General features: G+C 34.1%; 1 pseudogene; it reads left to right on the top strand.

Annotated features, from left to right (window-relative positions):
* Nucleotides 1-5,274: 5,274 nt before the first annotated feature.
* LOC141499255 (anamorsin pseudogene) lies at nucleotides 5,275-10,049 on the top strand (annotated as a pseudogene).
* The last annotated feature ends 11,950 nt before the right edge of the window (nucleotides 10,050-21,999 follow it).

Raw genomic sequence — 21,999 nt, 5'->3', positions numbered from 1 at the left:
GTAAAAAAAACTACAACCACTGTATACGACGCTCCCAGTTTTTAGACCCCAAAATTTTCAAAAAAAGGGTGTTTCTTATACATGGGAAAATATGATGGATATTGTGAGGCTCAGTTTTATTTATAATCCAACTCTTATAGCCATACATTGCTCCTGGATAACACTTAGTTTTGTCCATATTGACCTTTGTCAGCAAGGTAATATCTCTGCTTCTTAGTATAGTGTCCAGATTTCCCATACTTTCCTTCCCAGGAGCAAGTATCTTTCAATTTTATGATTGTAGTCATCATCTGCAGTGATATTTGAACCCAAAAATATAAAATCTGAAATTGTTTCTCTTGCTTCTTCCTGTATTTGCCAGAAAGTGATGAGACCAATTGTCAAGATCTTTGGGATTTTTAATGTTAATTTTCAAGCCAGTTTTTTACATTCTCATCTTTTACTCTTATCAAAAGACTTCTTAATTCTTCTTCATTTTTGGCTATCTGATGGTATTATCTTCATATCTAAAATTGTTTGGATTTCTTTTGATAATCTTAATTCCAACTTTTGATTCATCCAGCCTGGCAAAAATAAGATGATGTAAATATCATTTCCCACTCTTAAATAAATTACTTGGTCCGTGTTCACTTTTAACTGTTGCTTCTTGGCCTAGACATAGGTCCCTTAAAAGACAAATGAGATGATATGATACTCCCATCTCTTTGAGGACTTGCCACATTTTGTAATGATCCACAAAGTCAAAAAGTGAATAGTACAGGCAATGTAGCAGGAGAATTTTTTTTCTGGAATGCCCTTGCTTTCTCCAAAATCCATCAAATGTTAACAATTTGGTCTCTAGTTCCTCTGCCTCTTTGAAAATCAGCCTACTTTTCTACTAATTCTCAGTTCAAATATTGCTAAATATAGCTAGGAGAATCATAGACATGATCTTACCAGTATGTAAAATGAGTTCACTGGTTTGGCATTTTGAACATTCTTTAGCATTGGACTTCTTTAGGATTTGAATGCAAACTAATATTTTCCAATCCAGTGGCTTCTCTTGTGATTTCCAAGTTTGGTGGCATATTGATACTATTTCTATTAGATACTGTAGGTCTTCATAGAACTGATCAACTTTGGCCTGTTTGGATTGGAGAATAAATTTTCATTACTGTGATGTTGAATGGTTTCCCCTTGAATTCAAACAGATCTTACTTTGTCATTTTTGAGATTTTACCTCAGTACTCAACCTTTTATTGACTTTGAGGGCTACTTCATTTCTTCTAAGGAATTTTTCTCATAGTAATATATGTAGTAAACATTTTAATGTAATTCATTCATTCCCATTCATTTGAGTTCACTGACATCCAAGATGCCAATGCTTAATCATCTTTCCATCTTCTGTTTGTCCACATCCAGCTTACCTTGGTTCAGAGATCTTAAATTCCAGGTCCTTATGCAATATTGATCTTTGTATCACTGAACTTTACTTTTTTTTTATCACCAAAGCCATCTGAACCTGGGCTTCCTTTTGGCTTTGGTCCTGTTTCTTTATTGGTATTGGAGTCGACTGTTTGTCATCTTCTTTTCGCAAGTGATATATTGATATATTTCAACCCGATGGACTCATCTTCTGAAGTCATCTCATCATTTTAGTATTGTCAATGGGGTTTTCTTGGCAAAGTCATCTTTTATTAGAATTTTTCACTATGACCTGTTCATTTTAAGTAATTTTACTTGGCACAAAGTTTCATTGAGCCATGCAAGCTCTTTCTCCATGTTATAATTACTACCTCCCATTGAATCTTTCTGTGACTTGAGAAAAACCATGACACTTCTTTCTGATAATGTTTTCTGACTTTCATCATTTCCCTTCCTTTTCTCTCTCTACTCCAAACACCCTGGCCTCATATGACTAAGGCCAGAACATGCCAATGACTCCTTAATCTTAGAAATCACTAGTTTTTAGAAAATTAGGAAAAAAGAGAAAAAAACCACAGGCCACCATTGCTGACCCTGCTAGCACAGCAAACTCTGTAAGTTATTTCTCCATTTCCTAGTCCCCAAAAGCTTTTTGTGTTTTGCTTTTAAAAATCACTTTAAATCACTCAATCATAATTTTGTCTATCCATGTGAATGATGTGATTACTGTGTAAGCCTAAGACCCAGAACTGAGAGGAAACATGAGAAATGACAGTATTGCTCCCCAATACATGATGGTTCCATTTTTTTTATTATATTAAATTCATTGAGCATGATGCCTATTCAAAGGAAGGATTCATTACTTTTCTTAAAAGATAAAGCAAAGACTAAAATATGAATTCCAACTTGGAAACATTAATGAAATAAAGAATACTTCTAAGACCTTTAAATAAAATGAGATTAGAGGTCACTTTTAGCAATTATATCATTGCAGCATCCACCCATAAACATGCTTTCTGACCTGCCTGCTTGGTTGGACTCTTTGAAAACGGTTGAGTCTGGGGAGAGAATTTTACTCTCAGGGAATTTAAAGCTTTCAATTTTTAATCTAGTTGTTGCCCATTTCTTTTGGTCTCTCTGACCTTTCATAGTTGAGTAGTCTGTTGCTGATGGCTTTTTTTTTTGCTTTATAGTGTAGTTTGCTCTTTAAGGATCCATTCTGTGTGCTGTGTGGAGACTATATGGTAATAGCCCTAGTGTATGATCCTGTGAATAATAAAGTCATTGCAGGTTAATTAAGAAATTTAGAAAAGTCTTTCATAGACAACTCTGAGCCCTGAGGGGAAAGGTTATAATTAAGATGAAATCAGTGTCAGTATGATCATTCAGAAAGCCAGCTCTTTAATAAAAACAAAACCACCCCCAAACTCAATATAAGCCAGAGGGAAAAACTTGATACTTGATATAATCATGAAAAGTTTCATCACTCTAGCCTTAAATAGGAAATCTTTGCAGTATATATCCATGAACAGTCATTTAGCCTAGAGTCTGGTTTTCTTTTTTGCTGAGAATCTCATTTTTCTTTCCTCTCCCTCTTTCTCTCCCCTGTCTTCTCTCTCTGTCACCTCCCTTTCTTTCTCTTTGTCTTTCTCTCTTCTTTAATTCTATCTCTCTCCTATGTCTCTGTCTTCTTTCTGTTTGTCTATCTATCCCTCTGTCTATCTTTCTCTTCTCATTCTTACTTCATGACCTTCTGGACTACAGGAAAAACTCTAAGCCCTGCCAAAATATCTTCAATTATGTCAGTTCCTGAATGCTGCTGTTGCCTCTTCTACCTATTCCTTTTTTCTTGGTCCTTGGGATGTTCACTTCACTCCCAGCTTAAATCACTCTTGGAAATCTTCTTCACCTTTTCCACAGCTGCCTTTCTATCCTGGAGATACTTCTGCCCCAGTCTTCTGACTGGTGATGTTTTAACAGACTATCACTTCATGAAGGGTGCTGCAAACTCACTTCACTCCTACTTTGACTCATTCTCCTAACTTATCCACTTTATTTATAACTGCCTTGCTTCCACACATTCCTATTATATCACCCCCCCCCGTTGTATGTTACTTTTCCCCATTAGAATATAAGTTCCTTGGGGCAGCTAGGTGGCACAGTGGATAGAGAAGTTCCTTGAGGGTAAGATTCATTCAAATTTCTGGCACATAATAAGTTTAAGAAATTATTTGTCTACCATCTATCTATTTATCTAATAAATTCATGTTGAATAATTAGATAACACAAATTGCTAACTTAAGAATCTGATTCTTAAATTGGAATATTACCACACTATAATGATCCTAACTTCTACAACCTGAATCTGTTTCTTTTTTTTTAAATCCAATAGGATTTATCACATAACATCATACTGTATTGAAAACAAAACCAGTTTACATAAAATGAAAAACACCATTAATTAAAAAAAAATCAAGCGAAGAGTAGAAGAAAACACAACATATATTATCAACATCCTGAAGCACCTCAGGTGCTCAAGTGTCCCTGGAATAACTTATCTTTTTCTCTAGTCATAGATTTATCTTTGTAAAAAACCTAAAAGATATTGCTTTCTTATGTTTGTTCAATGATGTCTCATCACTGAACAGACAAGTCTTCTTTAGGTCCTTCAACCACTATCACTCCCACAAAGTAGGAGGTTTAAAGTGCATCTGAATGTTAACCACACAATAATTCATCCTGCGTCCTCTAACCAACATTTCACCACCCAGCTTCCCCATCATGTGACTTGTGGTCAGAAAAGTTGATCCACTAATGGCAGCAGCTGGAAAACCTAGCACAGTCAGGTCTGACCACAAATGTGCCCTTCTTTAATACATCACTTACCAATCAACCAGTTCTGAAGAACACAAGAAAGTGGAACCAAGAGAAGTGTATAAAAATACATGACAGCAAAATATTTTAAAGAAAAGTAATTTTGAAAAACAAGAAGCTGAATCAAGAAGATGACCGATCCTAACTCCAAAGAATTGCTGATGAAGCAAGTTACCCAGATCCTAACAAAGAGATGATGAATTCAAGAAGCAGAAGACATACATTTTCAGACCTAACCAATATGTGATTATTGTTTATAACTATTTCTTACAAAAGTCTTATTTCTCTTTTTTTTTCAAGTGAGTGGGAAGAGGAATTGGGAGAAGAGTGAGACTATCAATAATATGTCCAAAAAGAAAAAGGTCATTGACACATTTGAAAAAAAACTCACAGAAGGGAAATGAAAGTTCAGTGAAGAGAAGGACATACAAACAAACAGGGTAACTTTAAAGGTAGCATAACAAATTTATTATATACTTTAAAAAATCAAAGCTTTACACAATATTCATTAATTCCTATATAATATTTTCTCATTGTACTGATCATACGATACTGCTTTTCTTGGAGCAATATACATTCAGTGAAAAATAAAAAATAAAAATTTGAGAATAAAATGAAAATAATAACTTTCATTTATATAACACCTACCAAATTCCAGGCACTATATTAAGAACTTTACAAATGCTATTTCATTTAGTCTTCACAACAACTCTGAGAAATAAGTGCTATTAGTATGCCCATTTGAGTAAACAGAGGCAAACAGAGGTAAAGTGATATAACTGAGGTCACATAGTATTTGAATTCAGATTTGACCTCAAATCTTACAGGATCCAAGTCCAGTATTCTATCTCCTGAATTGCCTTGCTAACTGCTTGGAAAATAAGTTTGACAAAGTATGGTGTTAATAGTAAATAAAGCAAGGGATGAGAGCTTTAAAATTATGGTTTTTTATTGCAAAAGCTAATTCCAATCTAGAACTTATTATAACGTACAACTATGGAAACTCAAGAGGAGGAAGAACACAAAACATGTCTCACAGCACCCCCGATGTCTACGAGCCCCTCTTTTGAGCCAAGCACTGCATCTACTTGGTTCTGTATGAGAACCGTTGTACAAATGTGTTCTCTCTAGACAAAGAGATGGCTAATACCTTCAAGACACTTAGAGACAATAGGATCATAGATTTTGAACTGGAGGGTAACTGAAAGGTCATCTGGTCCAACTATAGCATGTTATAGAAAAGTAATCCAAAATCCAAGGAGATTAAGTTACCTGCCCAAACTGTGAAATAGCAGAGGCAGAATTTAAATCCAGACTTTCTGATGCCAAATTCAGCAGGCAGTATAATTTTTTTTAATTTATTTTATTTTCCATTCATGCAATAAAGAAAACATTTCCATAACACAGTATGATATAAAGATGATTGTACATGAAACTATAAAACAACCATGTACAATTTGCTATCCCTTCCAAATATGTAACAGTTATCATGTAAATTTCTTTTTTTCCCTTTTTTTCTTCCTGCCCTAAAGATGGCTATTACTAGATTCAAATACACACATATACATATATACATAAAATTATTCTACTATTTCTATTTATCAGTTCCTTCTTTGGATGCAGATAGTGTCTTTCTTCATCTATTATTTTTATTTTGTGTTTTTATAATAGTAAAAAAGACTTATTCATTCCAAGTTGTTCTTAAAAAATTACTATTTCTATATACAATGTTCTTTTGTATCTACTCACTTTGTTCTTCATTATTTTGTATACTTTTAGCAGTAAAATTAAAGTCAAAGTCTGTCATATAAGACCATAAATATTTTAGGAAATCAAAGAACAGAGACGTGGATATAGTCTGAATTACCTGGATAAAACTTGTGTGTTTGTGTGTGTGTGTGTGTGTGTGGTAGATAGAACATCAGCTAGAACTTGAAACCTAGCCACGTTTTGGATAAATGCAGAACACAGGAAAGGAGAAGGCATTACATATTGGGGCTTCAGAGAAAATTCAAGAAGGAGAGAATAAGTATGATCTGTGCAAGAGACAGGATAAATATTTACCTGAACAGAGTGGAAAACTTTTTATTGGCGGGGGGAGGAGGCTAGAAGGGACTACCAGTGGAACTATAGTATTGGATTTTTAAAAAATTTTCTTCAATGGAACTAACAATAAATTAGTAAAAGAATGAATATTATCACATTCTAATTCTCCTGTGCAGATTGTAATTGAGAACTGAATTTGCTATGTAAATTTTCCTCAGAATTTGTACAACAAGAGTGGGAACCACTTGGAGTTCCTAACTAGTATAAAAAAATCTAGGACATCTAGAAACCAGGGAAGTGGTTTTCTCTAGTCATAGATGACATGACATCAAATGTGTCATGTATGATGTATTTTTATACACTTCTCTTGGTTCCACTTTCTTGTGTTCTTCAGAACTGGTTGATTGGTAAGACAGATAACTACCTAGATAACCAATATGAGGGAAAAGGGAAAAATAAATTTACATGATAATGTTGCATATTTGGAGGAGATAGAAAATTGTACATGGTTGTTTTGTAGTTTTATGTAAAATCATCTTTATATCATATTGTGTTATGGAAACATTTGCTTTAATTCATGAATGGAAAATAAAATAAATTTTAAAAAATTATACTGCCTGCTGAATTTGGCATCAGAAAGTCTTGATTTAAATTCTGGCTCTGCCATTTGAGATGAAAAAGTATTAAAATGTAGAGTCAGTCAATCAATGAATAAGCATTTACTTGCATAACACTGGAAATAAAATATGAACAAAAAGAAAGGTAGTTCCTTTCTTCAGTTAACTTACATTCTATTGGGGAAAACAGGACAAAAAAGAAAAATTGGAAAAGTGCTGGACAGAAAAGAAATGTATATTATACAAGAAGGGGTATAATACCTAAGTCTGGAGAAAAGGGGTCCGTGAAAGAATTCACCAATAGGAAAAGGAGACACAGGAATATAATCAAGAGGTAACTGAGGCATGGTCCCCTCAAAGTCCAAGATCAAACATTCAAATGTCATATTTATAAGTACAAAAGTACATTTATTAGAAATATATAAGTAAAAAGGGAAAGTAGCAAAGTATAAGTAGCTTAGATGAAAAATGCAAAGAAAGATGATATGTAGATACTGTTATAAAATAAAAAAAACAGGAACAGGGCAAAAATGTTTAACCTTTTGGGTTTACATACTTCTAACTCTGGTGGTATGACCATGAAAAATTAGACTCCTAAGGCTCTCCCTATTATATGTGCAAAGAACAGTAGTTTAGTGAACATTCTAGGACACAGTTTAGAAGGAAGAAGAAAAATGACATCTGGGAGAAAAGACATGAATTAGCCAGCTCTTTTAAAGATCTGTACAAGCCCCTGCAAATTTTCTTGATCCTCAGGGACCCTGTGGAGTGCAATCAAGGTGGAGAGTCTGTGGCACCTATATCTAAGGTCCTTCACATAGTTCTTGGCATTGGAGTTTAATGAATGCCAATTTTCTTCATTCCCCTTCTCCACCCCACTAATGATGTATGCAAGGAGCAGGCAAACTTGAGACCTAAAAAAAGGGTAATCCTTCACCTTCATCAGAACTGGTATTTTAGCAGTAATAAGAGACCTGTTCTCTCATCAACATGGATGCTACCTCCACTCATGGTCCAACCATGCCTTCTTGTCCTGCAAAGCCTTTGTCTATATACTTGCCTAAATTCTCTGCAGAGGGTATCTATATTTTATTGAACATTTTTCTTTAGATTTCTTGATATTATAGGAACACTAAAAGTTCAGTTTATTTTTTTTGTAATCACACATCTTCTTGATGATATCTTTTTCTTCATCTTTGTTGGTGAAATACCCTACTCATTTTTACATCTAATGAGTTTCTCTATTGTCTTACTGATTGACCTAAAACTTTCTATTGGATACCATGATTCATAGCATATTAATGTTGAAAATATGAGACATTATTTCAAGGTGATGCTTTGGGATCATTAAAAATACTGCATAATATCCCAAAGACAATTCAATCCTCTTATTTGTCTATTCATTTCTGGTCCTAGCCCATTATCTATCTATCATGAACAATATACCTATTGTCTCCAGAGAAGTTTACTGTTGGAAAGACAACTTAGAGACCTTGTCCATCATTCTACAGTCCTGGTGGAAGATATGACCATTTGGGAGGATTTTCATTTATTATCCTTTATTTCATGTTATGAGGCATTTCTTTGATTTTTGTAACCATGGTAAGCTCAGAGACATTATATCTTTGATCATCATATTGACTGAATGAATTTTAGTTTTCTCTTCCTAACAAAAAGGCACTGACATTGTTTGAGCTATTAATGAAACCTGGGATTGTTCCCACTTCCCCCCCCCCCACCTTTCCCCATTGCTACAGCTTTAGGACTGGGAATCACTGGGTCACCTTGTGATCTAGTGGTAAAAATTATTTGAGATTCCTTGACTTTTCATGGCCTACTTCAAGACCCAGACTGTCAATAGGTGAATGCAGTTGAACCAAGAAAAATTCAAAGAAAGGGAAAAAAGGCATGGATAGATAGAGGCAAAAACAACTAATCCTGGATTAATAGTGTTTGTGAGTTCAGTGATCTGTAGTTACCCTTCCCTCATTATGTTAAAGTAGTTTTTATTCATTTTAGTGAGATTGAATGTTGCTTGAATATTAATAGATATTAATTTGGGGTCTCAGGAATGTGTCCAATTATTCCCACTGAAATTAATGGTAAATGGGATTTTGATTTACAATTATTCTCCTTGGAATCTTCAAGAACATAAATTTGAGGAAAATCATATATATATATATATATATATATATATACATACATATTTTCCATCTATACCAAAGATTCAGAAGGCATATTGAGTAGAGATTTACTCATGACTATCTGGGCTCAGCTGTAGGAGTTCTTTGCCTATTTTCCTTTTTATTTTATTCTATGCATAATAAACTACCATGATCACAAAATATGTGTTTGAATCATTATATGTAGAGAAATAAGATGACCTCTAGAGAGTGAATTACCCCAAATGGAAGGGGACTAAAATGAAAATGTACCTTTAGTACACATCATATTTTAATGTCATCAGAATTTTGCCCAGATCAGAAACTAGAAAAGAAAAGTAAGAAAAAAATTTGAAAGTCACCCAGCCTTCAGCCCTGACACTTTCTGGGCTTGTGGAAATGAAGGAGTTGCAGAAGAAATCCTTAACCCCAGAGGAGGCACAGTCAGTGCAGGAGCTCCTGGGTTACCAGAGTGACAGCTTGGTCTCTGTTCAAGTCACAGGCAAAATCCCAAACTTTTAAGTAGGTTCTTCTGTGCAACTTAAACTTTCCTTTCCCAAAAAGTCTTCCATATCAGAGAAACCTACTGTGGACCCTCATGCTGCCAAGTTATGGACACTTTCAGCCAATGACATGGCTGATGATAGCATGGATCTCATTGATTCTGATGAACTCTTGGATCCAGAAGATTTGAAGAAATCAGATCCATCTTCTCTATGGGCTTCATTTAGAGAAGGAGCAAAAAGGAGGGCCTGTAAAAATTGCACATGTGGCCTAGCAGAATTGGAGCAAGAGAAACTGAAGGAGCAGAAGAGATCACAACCCAAGTCAACTTGTGGAAATTATTTGGGTGATGCCTTTCACTGTGTCAGCTGCTACCTTGGGATGCCAGCCTTTACCTGGGGAGAAAATCCTTTTGAATGAAAAAAGTATTCATGATACCTAAAAGGAAAAATCACTGGGATTTATAGGGATTATTCCATTCCAAAAACTGACTCTAGTGTTCATTTTTAGCAACCCTGCCTGTTTGTCTCATGCCTCCCTGGTTCTGCCTTATACTCTATGTTGGGATCCTAGATGGAGTTGACTTGGTAGTCATGCAGAAATGTGGGTATGTGTACTGCTATGTACCAAAGGACTGAAGATATAATCAGCCTGACTATTTGTGTTAGGCTATCTGATTCTTCAGTGAGACTTGAACTGAAGGTATAGGGAATTTCCTTCTAATTAATGCTGGCAAAAATTACACACACACACACACACACACACACACACACACACACACACACACAGGAAAAGTCACCCTCTCTGTTAGCATTTGGTGATCTAATCACAAAGAGCTAAACCTCTCTTGTCAGCTTGGATCATATCACCCTTGAGCATAGTTATCCTTTAGTATTAAACATCTGTGATGCATCACCAGATCACAGATCCACTTTCTAAATTTATAATAACTAATTGTTTTTTCTATGAGCAAACACATTTGTTCAGTTGTACTTACTGGAAGATAGCCTACAGTAACTAGCTTCCAGTCCAAATGGATTTCTGAAACCTTTTGAACCATTCATATTTTTGAATCAAACTCAGCCTCACTGTTTCAGACCATTGTTATTGTGATCTGGTCATTAGTGAATTAGCATTAGAATTGTGTCCTTTTTCCATATCTATGAATTTGTTAGAATTATGCACTCCTATATACCAGCTTGGGAGGGGGGGTTGTTTGTGTGTCTGTGTGTGTGTCTGTGTGTCTGTGTGTGTGTGTGTGTGTGTGTGTGTGTGTGTGTGTGTGTGTGTGTGTAAGATAAAGAACTGGAGGTATTAATGTTAATATATCAAACTTCTTTATACCATCTCTAGAGATGGATGTGCGTGTCTGTGGATGTATTTGTTTATGTGTGTGTGTGTGTGTGTGTGTATGTGTGTCTGTGTGTGTCTGTGTGTGTGTGTGTGTGTGTGTGTGTGTGTATGTAAGAGAAAGAACTGACCCTGCAGTAACCAAGAAAATTCTTTCACCTAAGTTCACCTCTATCTTTAGATAGCAAATTCATATTTTACATCATATCTTCTGGCACATCAGGGAGTCAACGACATAAGCAAATAACCCTTCAGCAATGGAGTGGCCATTTTTCATCTACCCAGAACTGCTTTTTTGTGAGAATCTGGAGATCAGGACTCAAACCAACTGTAATTTACTTGATGCAAGATTCATTTTTGTCTTTCTTGCTGTTGACCTGAAAGGACTAGGATCCAGTTTTGCCAAATGTTGACAAATATGTGGATTTAGGGGAAATGGAATTTCAGCTCTGTGACTGATAAATAAAGTGTAGCCTTTGTAGGTGTTTGCAGTTTTGAGTTCCAACATTTGTTGAGCATTCAGAAGTTAATGCTCAAGTCTTGCGCCACCTAGTGTCAATGTTCTGAGTAGCATGGTGATTTTTCTGTAAGATTTTGTTGAGGGCTATGATTCAAAGAAATAAAAAAAATCATAAATCATTCTCATGCCTTTTATGTCATGATAGCATTTAATAGAAGTGTTGCACACCCTTCAGAGGGATCAGCTTAAAAGCAAAGGAATGATGATTCCACAGTCTAATGCTCATTAAAAAAACAACTCTGGGAGATAAAATGATGTATATTTTTTAACCATACAATTCAGCTATTGCTGAAAAATCTCTGATTTCCTTTAAAAATTACATACTCCTGGGAAATACCTTTCAAAGTCAACACTTGCTTAAAGTGTGCTTACTGTCAGCTATTAGTATATTTATTCTAATTATAAAAAAGCAAAAGATGACCAAACTTTTAACTTGAAATAACAATTTGATTTTTGTGCCAGGACTTTATAAGATTATTTTGCCCTGAGTTGTTTTTCTGTCTTCCTTAAAATGGTAAAAATATATAAATTTTTAAAAATTAATGCAAAAAAAATCTTTTATAAAATGCCATTTCATAAAATGTAAAAGAGGAACATTTCAAACAAATTCTTAAATCTTGTGCTGGAAAAAAAAACCTTAAAAGGTCATCTAGTTCATTCACCCTCTTCTTTTTACAGATGAAGATACTGAGACCCATGAACTTTAAGTGACTTGTCTAATATACAAGTAGTGAGCACCACAAATATGATTTGAATCAAGTCACCCTTCCAGCCATTCATAGTAAGGAATTATTTTATAGAAAAAAATTACTTAACTGAAGATTTAACTGATGACAAATTACGTGATACTTGCTATATTAACTTCAAACAAGAATTTTCCTTAATTTAAACTGCTGAAATGAAATATTAGTCTGATGTGGGTTTTCCCTCTGTCAAACAGTTCAATAGTGCCATCTAGCGTTGGTTTAAACCAATTGTTTATCATATAGAATGCAATGACTATGGCATAGGATCTCAGATCTGGAACGGCAGAGAATCATATAGTCTAACCCTTCCCTTTACAGATGAGAAAAAGGATCATTATTGTCATTAATTATAATGATTAATGCAATTTGTTCTTTTGTTTCTGAGTGACAGACATGCTTTACCAGGAAACACTTTATCCTGCAAAGCTTTTGGACACCCCTATAGTGGAGCCGGCCAAATTTTTGAGGGTTGTGAAAGCAAACAGTGACTATTAACCTCAGGCAAAATAAATGGTATTATTCTTGTCCATTCCCACAAGGGAGATTTGCTTCACACAATGTCTAGTCTTAGAAATTCTGGTCATTAAATGTCTGATTCATTTGATATAGGAGTGGTTTCATCAGTATTGGGTTGGTACAAATCACTGCCATACCACACCTCATTATCAGGACAGTTATCAGAATAGATCTTTTCCTCAAAACATAAGATTAGAGGTGCTAAAAAAGGTAACTTTTCTGCCCAGCCCCCATCCTGGTTCTTCCCAATCTGCACTTTGAGGTACCATACTGCTTCTCTCTGATCTCATTGCCACCCCATCCCTTTACTTGACTTTTTGTCACTTTTTTGACTGCTTCCTGAGAAATGAGGCTACTGGCTATAATTTTATGACAGTGGTGCTATATCTCTCTTGGAATCCACATTCTACTATTAGGGTCCTGCCTCTCTGTTTTTTCTTGTCTACTGCTTCTTCTCTCTTATGGGAGGAAGACATTCAAGAGGATTTAACCAGGGAAGATTATCCTGTCTATAATACTTGCAGGCTCTTACCTCTTTTCCTCTTCTCTAAGGTTGCTTGATACAATTGCACCATTAGCGTTCTAACACTGTCCCATCCTACCACCTCTCTCAAAGTAAACTGTCAATTGGGGGGGGTATCTTTTTTTCTGCCAAGGGTCATTTGGATATTTATTACATCATTTGCAGAATACTAAACATTTAATTAATTCACCCCTAAAAATACTCCTAGATTTAATGAATTTTTTTTTGCAAGGCAAATGGGGTTAAGTGGCTTGCCCAAGGCCACATAGCTAGGTAATTATTAAGTAACTGAGGCCGGATTTGAACTCAGGTACTCCTGACTCCAGGGCCGGTGCTTTATCCACTGCACCACCTAGCCACCCCAATTTAATGAATTTTGAGTACTGGCAATGCCAAACCAATTCTGCCAGTGGACTGAAGGTTCCCCACCTTCTGACTCTAGTAAGTTTGTGGAGGGAGAGGGGTCTTTATGTTTTCACTGGTTCATTTACACTGCTTTGCAAGAAATACATAGTTTTTAAAAAGCTAAATAAATCCTAAGATGGTATAAATATTGCTGAATGTGAAGGAGACAATAGGTTCAAATTCTGCCTCTGACACTCTGTGTGATTTTGGGTTTATCACCCTCCAGTTCCAAACATCAGAATGATGATTGTAGATTCTACCCCTCAGGGTCATTATGAAAAGTCAAATACATGTATATACATATATATATATATATGTATATACATATATATATATTAAATACATGCTAAGTTGCTACAAATGTATTATCTAGTATTTTCATTATCATAAGTATCATTAGAACCATTTGGGTTATAGAAAATTTTGATGTTTTCAGCATAGCATAAGTGAATATTCTTTGAGATTTATGCAATGCCTTTTCTGGGCCACTCCATCAACTTGTACTCATAGGTTGGGACCCTGAAGATAACTGCTATATCTTTGTTCAAGTGAAGTATCTTGTGAGTGCCTGCTCTTAACTCTACATCTCAAGGGTCCCCTCTAATATGCTCCCCATAAACAATCAACCATTCTATTTCAGATGGATATGGAATGGATAAACCTAAAAGAAAGATAAAAAGGGAAAATAAAAAATTGAACAAATTACTAAAAAAAATTAAAAATAAAAGATCTATGGTATTTATGAATTATCTTATTTTTAAGAAAAACATTTGTTTTTCAAAAAATTGAACATGCTTTATGTCATAGAAAAAGTAAAAATAAATATAAGAAGGCAGCAACATTAAAGCATCCTTTAGAGAACATAATAAATAAGAATTGTTTTGGGAGTACAAACAAAAGACAATCTAAACTGACACTTTTTAATGAAATCTTAAAAATCAAGTATATTTAGGAACAAATAAAAATATTAATTATGTGAAAAAATGATAAAGGTGAAACGACATTCCAAAAGTTTCTCGGACTTAAGTAAATCAGGTACAATATTATGTTCCTAAAACATATATTTGAAAAATAGAAAAAGACAGCAGTAATAAAATAATTATACATTATTTAATGGGAAAGTCAACAATTTGACAGAACCAAAATAAGCACAGAGAAAATCTCAACAATTAGAGAACTAAAAAGTCTATATAGCTAATAAACAAAACTAAAGGCTTGTTCTTTGAAAAAACTAACAAAATTTCCAGAGGCAGATTTAAGGTGGTGAAGAAGGAAGAATTCAGCGAAGCTCTCCCAACATTCCCCTGTAAATAACTTTAAAATAATGCCTTAAATCATATTCTGTCAGAGTTAACAAAAGATCAAAGACATTCTTCTAGGAACATCATAGAATCTCAGAAAGAGAGATTTGTGATACAGGGGAAGAGACTAGCCCAGAGCCCATATGAATGAAATACTGCTGCTGAGACTAGGTTATGGGGACAGAAGCAATAGCAGTTTGGGGAGCCCTCAAGCCAGAGACATTAAGGGTACCTGGCAGATTTTCAGAAAGGGATCGTTATAGCATCCCTGTTCCTGGATACAGGAACAGATGCTATTTGGCAATTCCATTGCCAAAACCCACTTGAGGGTCATAGTTCAAGAGCAGAGAGAAACATTTTAGTGGAAAGAGTGGAAATCCTGAGGGGAGTATCATATCTGGTCCCAAGGGAGGTGGGTCCTGGGAAACAGAATCATTGTAATTCCAAAGAAATAGAATACCTTTCTGGGTAAGGACCAGGGTGTAGACCAAGACAGCAATAATCATAACTCTCTCCAAATCACACCACTTTGCACTTTGGAAGCACCAAAAATTTCCAAATTTCCAGAATTAGCTCTGAAAATAGGGGTTCAAAAAAGCATGAAACTTGAAACACTTGAGACAGTACCTCTTCCCTATGTAACCCTACCCCTGCACACACACATATACATAATCACATATATACATACACATACACACACACACACAGAGATTAGAGCACAACATTAACATAAAATTTAAAATCAAGAAATAGGATGGAAAATGAGCAAGCTGCAAAAAAAGAATCTTACCATAATATGTTATAAGGTAACAGAGAAAATAAGAAACTCAAAAGAAAAAAAAATTGAACACAAAACCAAAAAGAATTCCTCTAGGAAAAACTATTTTCAAAAACATATGAGTGGTAGAGAAAAAATCAGGAAAAAATGGAAGTAAAGTAAGAAAATTATGAAAAGACAATTAACTTGACAAATGAGTCAAGACTGAAGAAAATAACTCCTTATAAAGCGGACTTGATCAAATGGATAAAAAGGTATAAAAAATTCACTGAAAAACAGTGAAAAACAAAAAAAATTAGAACTGAGCAAGTAAAAACTAAGCAAAGAGAAAAATATACTTTTAGAAAATTAAATATGATAGACCTCTGGAGAAAACTGAATGGGAACACAAAAATTGACCATATATTAAGGTATTAAAAACCTCACAGCCAAATGCAGAAATCTAATAAAACACTATGTTAATTAGTAGCTAAATAATCTAATTCTAAAGAATGAGTGGATCAAAGAACAAAACATAGAAACAATCAATAATTTCATTAAAGATTATGACAACATTCCAGAATTTGTAAGATGCAGCCAAAGCGGTACTTAGGAGGAAATTTATATCTCGCAAGGATTACATTAATAAAATAGAAAATAAGAATATTGATGAGAAAATGATAAGCATGCATGGTGGGCATGCAACTAAAAAAGCTAGAAAAAGAACAAATTAATATTCCCCAATTAAAGTTCAAATTGTAATTTCTGAAATCCAAAAAAGAAATTAATGAAATAGAAAATTTAAAAATTAGCTAGGGGCTGTTTATATAAAAAAGAAACAATAAAAGAAATAAACCTTTGGTTAACTTAATTAAAAATAAAAAGAAGAAAATCAAATTACCACTATCAAAAATTAAAAGGATAAATATGCCACCAATGAAGATGAAATTATAGTAATTATCAATAGTTATTTTGCCCAATTTTATAACAGTAAAACTGACAATCTAAGTGAAGTAATGGCTGAATGTATTCGAAAATATAAACTCCACAGATTAATAGAAAAGGACATAGAGTATTTAAATAACCCTATCTTAAAGAAATTGATCAAGTCATCAATGAGCTCGCTAAGAAAAAATCCCCAAGATTAGATAGATTTATGATTGAATTTTGCCAAACATTTAATACTTAATCCAATATTGTATAAACTATTTGATAAAAGATAGGTAGAGATCTATGAAATTCTTTTTATGACACAATAGGGTGTAATATTTGACACAATATGACATAAATATCTAAACCAGAGCAAAAAGAGAGAGCAAAACCAGAGAGTAAAAAGAGAAAAAGAAAGCTATAGATCTATTCCCTTAATATCAAGGCAAAAAAATAAATAAATAATAGCAAAGAAATTAAAAGCAATGTATCATAAGACATACATTCTGACCAGGTGAAATTTATAACAGGAATGTAGGACTTTTTCAATATTAGTAAAACTATTAGCATAATTCATCATATCAAAAACAACAAAAACCATATGATTATCTCTTTTTTAAAATGTATTTATTTTCCATCCATTTGTACATACATATTTCCAAGTTACAGAATTTAGCTCCACCTTCCCTTCCCAACCTCCCTCCCCTCAGCAGGGAACAGTCAGGTTAACATTTTACATACATATTTTGTTAAACATATTTCTTATAAATTAGTAATTTGGGGTATGAGGAATTAAGATTAAGGGAAAGAGATACATATGAGATAATTTTTTAAAGTGTTCATCAGATTCGAGGAAGCGTTGGTTTTTTCCTGTGTGTTTTGTTTTTCTTCCTCTGGTTGGGGATAATATAGTCCACAAATAGTCAAATAGAGTTATCCTAGCTCTCTGGACTATCGAGAGAAGTTGCTTCCAACAAGGTTGTTCATATTATAATGCTGCCAATGTGTACATTGTTCTCTTGGCTCTACTCCCTTTGCTCATGCTTCTCTAGAGTCTGACCATCTAAAGTTTCTTATAGAACAATAATATTCCATGGTATCCATGTACTATAACTTGTTTAGCCATTCCCCAATTGATGGAAATCCCCTCAATTTCCAATTCTTTGCCACTACAAAAAAGAGTTGCTATGAATATTTTGAAACATGTAGGACTTTTCCCATTTTTTGCAATTTCTTCTGGATATAGTCCAAGAATTGAAATTGCTGAGTCAAAGAGTATGAACAGTCTTATTGCTCTTTGAGCATAGTTCCATATTGCTCTCCAGAAAGGTTGGATCCATTCACAATAAGATCAGCAATGCATCAATGTCCCAATGCTCCCACAACCTCTTGAACATTAATCCTCTTCCCTTTTTCTCATATGGGCTACTCTAATAGGTGTGTGATGATACCTCAATGTGGTTTTAAATTGCATTTTATCAATGGTGGAATGACTTGTGCTCTTATAATTTTTTTTTTTAGTTTTTGCAAGGCAAATGAAGTTAAGTGGCTTGCCCAAGGCCACACAGCTAAGTAATTATTAAGTGCCTGAGGCCAAATTTGAACTCAGGTATTCCTGACTGCAGGGCAGGTACTCTATCCACTGCACCACCTAGCTACACTGATCTTATAAATTTGATGCAGTTCTCTATGTATTTTAGAAATGAGACTTTTATCAGAACTCCTGGTTGTGAAGATTGTTTCCCAGCTTTCTGCCTTTCTTCTAATTCGGGTAGCATTGATTTTATTAGTGCAAAGGCTTTTTAATTTAATATAGTCAAAATAATTCATTTTGCAGTTTATAATATGCTCTAAATCTTGTTTGGACATAAATTTATCCCTTTTCCATAGATCAGATAGGTAGAGTATTTCTTGGTCTAGTAATTTATCTATGGTATCACTCTTTATGTCTAAATCCTGTGACCATTTTAACCTTACTTTGGTCTAGGATGAAAGATATGGATCTATGCCTAGTTTTTGCAATAATATTTTAGAGATTTCCCAACAATTCTTGTCAAATAGTGAGTTCTTATCCCAGAGGCTAATGTCTTTGGCTTTATCAAATAGTAGATTGCTGTAGTCATTTACAGCAGTTTCTTTTGAACCTGTCCTAATCCACTGATCCATTATTCTGTTTCTTAATCAATACCAGGAAATTTTGATGACTGCTGCTTTATTCTAAAGTTTTAGATCTGCTAATGCTAGGCCACCTTCAATTTACATTTATTTTTTCATCAGTTCCCTTGCTATTCTTGCCCATTTGTTGCTCCAGATGAATTTTGTTTTTATTTTTTTCTAGCTCAGTAAAGTAATTATTTGGTAGTTTGATTGGTATGGCACTGAATAAGTAATTTAATTTGGGTAAAATTGTCATTTTTATTTTATTAGCTTGACCTAACCACGAGCATTTGACATTTTTCCAATTATTTAGATCAACCTTTATTTGGATGAAGAAAGCTTTAAAAATGTGTTTATGCAGTTTCTGGGTTTGTCTTGGGAGGTAGATTCCCAAGTATTTAATGTTGTCTACAGTTATTTTAAATGGGATTTCTCTTCTATCTCTTGTTCTTGGGTTTTGTTGTCCATATATAGAAATGCTGGCAATTTATGTGGGCTTATTTTCTTGCTCTTTTGCTGAATTTGTTATTTATGTCAATGAGTTTTTAAATGATTTTCTCTGGTTCTCTGGGTAGGTCATCATACCATCTACAAAGAGTGAAAATTTTGCTTCCTCATTGCCAATTCTAATTCCTTCAATTTATTTTTCTTCTTTTATTGCTACTGCTAGTATTTCTAATAATATATTGAATAGTATTGGTGATAATGGGCATTCTTGTTTTACCCCTGAATTTATTGAAAATGCTCTGAGTTTATTCCCATTGAATATGATATTTGTTGATGTTTTAGATAGATATTATTCATAATTTAAGTAAACTTCATTTATTCCTAAACTTTCTGGTGTTTTTAATAGGAATGGACGTTGTATTTTATCAAAGGCCTTTTTAGCAACCATTGAGATAATCATATGATTTCTGTTGGTTATACTATTGATATGTTTAATTATGTAGGGGTGGAGTTCCTAATGTTGAACCATCCCTGCCTGCCTGGTATAAATCCAATCTGATCATGATGTATTGTCCTGGAAATAACTTACTGCAGTCTCATTGCTAAAATTGTATTTAAGATTTTTCCATCAATATTCATTAGGGAGATTGGTCTATAATTTTCTTTGTTTTGGTTCTTCCTGGTTTAGCACCATGTTGGTATCATAAAAGGAATTTGGCAGAACTCCTTCCTCTCCTGTTTTAAAAATAATATATGTAGAAATTGCTTGCTGAAAATGGTCGCTTAAACAGTACCCCAGGAGTCATTTCAGCATTTTCTACCATGATGAGTGTGCATCGTGGAGAAGTACAGTGCTCAGTTACTACTGCATCTACTTTAGATGATGCAACTCTTTCAGAATTAAAAACAGTCCTGAACAGCTTCCTAAGTAAAGGTCAGGTTATGAAAATGGAAGTTAAGACTGACCCTTCAGGGGCGGCTAGGTGGTGCAGTGGATAAAGCACAGGTCTTGGAGTCAAGAGTACCTGGGTTCAAATCCAGTCTCAGTCACTTAATAATTACCTAGCCTTGGGCAAGCCACTTAACCCCATTTGCCTTACAAAACCCTAAAATAAAAAAAAAGAATTCATTTGTAAATACATCTGGACCTGGAGACTTTTTCTTAGGGAGTTTATTGATGGTTTCTTTGATTTCTTTTTTCTGAAATGGGGTTATCTAAGTAATTTATTTCCTCTTCTGTTAATCTGGGCAGTTTGTATTTTTGTAAATATTCATCCATTTCACTCAGGTTGTCCAATTTATTGGCATACAGTTCAGCAAAGTAGTTCTGAATCATCTCTTTAATTTCCTCCTCATTGCTGCTATTTCACCCTTTTCATTTTGTATACTGATAATTTGGTTGGGTTTTTTTTTATCTTTTTTAAATCACGTTAGCCAGAGCTTTATATATTTTATTGGGTTTTTCACAAAATCAACTCAGTTTTATTTATGAGATTAATGGTTTTCTTGCTTTCCATTTTATTAATCTCTCCCTTGATTTTCAGAATTTCTAATTTGATATTTAATTGGGAATGTTTAATTTGGAATTTTTCTAGCTTTTTTAGTTGCATACCCAATTCATTGTTCTCCTCTTTCTCTATTTTATTTATATATGCATTTGGAGATAGAAAGTTTTCCTTCAAAACTGCTTTGGCTGCATCCTATAAATTTTGGAATGATGTTTCATTATTATCATTTTCTTGGTTATAATTATTATTTCTATTGTTTGTTGTTTGATCCATCCATTATTTAAGATAAAGTTATTTAATTTCCAATTAATCCTTGGTTTATCTTTACCTGATTCTTTATCACATATAATTTATATTGCATCATGGTCTGATAAGTGTGTATTTATTATTTCTGCCTTTCTTCATTTCATTTTAAGGTTTTTGTGCCCCAGTACATGGTCACCTAAGAACTTTACAAATGATTGTAAGTTACAAAGACACTGTCTCAGGTGCTTGAAGTTTATGATGCCCTTATGAGATATGATGCTAAGCATTGTATGATTAAAATGAGTCAAAGGACCATGAGACCCTTAAATTAAAGTTAACACCCCTGCTTTTTTTTAGGGCTTTTTGTCTCAAATATAATGTTGTCATCTTGGACCTCTTCAATTGAAAGACAAGATTCAATTACATCCACATCCTTTAGGTTCATTCTCTTCAATTATATTCTGCCCTCTCATTATCCTTAGAGAAGTAAAGTTCAAAAGAATCAGAAACATTTCAATCATGTATTTAGCAATTGAATTCTCTGTTCAATTCTGGTCTTTGTGTCAGGAAATTGTGGAAGTACCATATTTCACTGAACATCCATCTTTGTCCCTGACAGTATATGTTGAATTTTGCAGGGTAATACATTCTAGTTAGTAATCCCAGGTCCTTAGCTTTCTGAAATACGCTATTCTGAAGACTGATAGGTCCTGTATTAATCTGATTGTGTTCCCTTTGTATTTGAATTGTTTTCTTTATGCTGTTTGCAATATTCTCTCCTTTATTTGAAGGTTCTGGAATTTGGCTATTACAGCCCTTGGAGTTTTTATACTGGGATTTCTTTCTGGAGGGGTTCTGTGGACTCTTTCAATGGTTATATTGTTATCTTGTTCTAGTTTTCCCTTATAATTTCCTGCATGAAGTTTTCCAGGTTCTTTTGTTGGTTCAGACTTTCTAGTAAACCAGTGATTTGTAGATTGCCTCTC

The sequence above is a fragment of the Macrotis lagotis genome, chromosome X (assembly GCF_037893015.1).
Source record: "Macrotis lagotis isolate mMagLag1 chromosome X, bilby.v1.9.chrom.fasta, whole genome shotgun sequence".
Taxonomy (NCBI): domain Eukaryota; kingdom Metazoa; phylum Chordata; class Mammalia; order Peramelemorphia; family Peramelidae; genus Macrotis; species Macrotis lagotis.
This window is presented reverse-complemented; position numbering and strand designations above follow the sequence as displayed.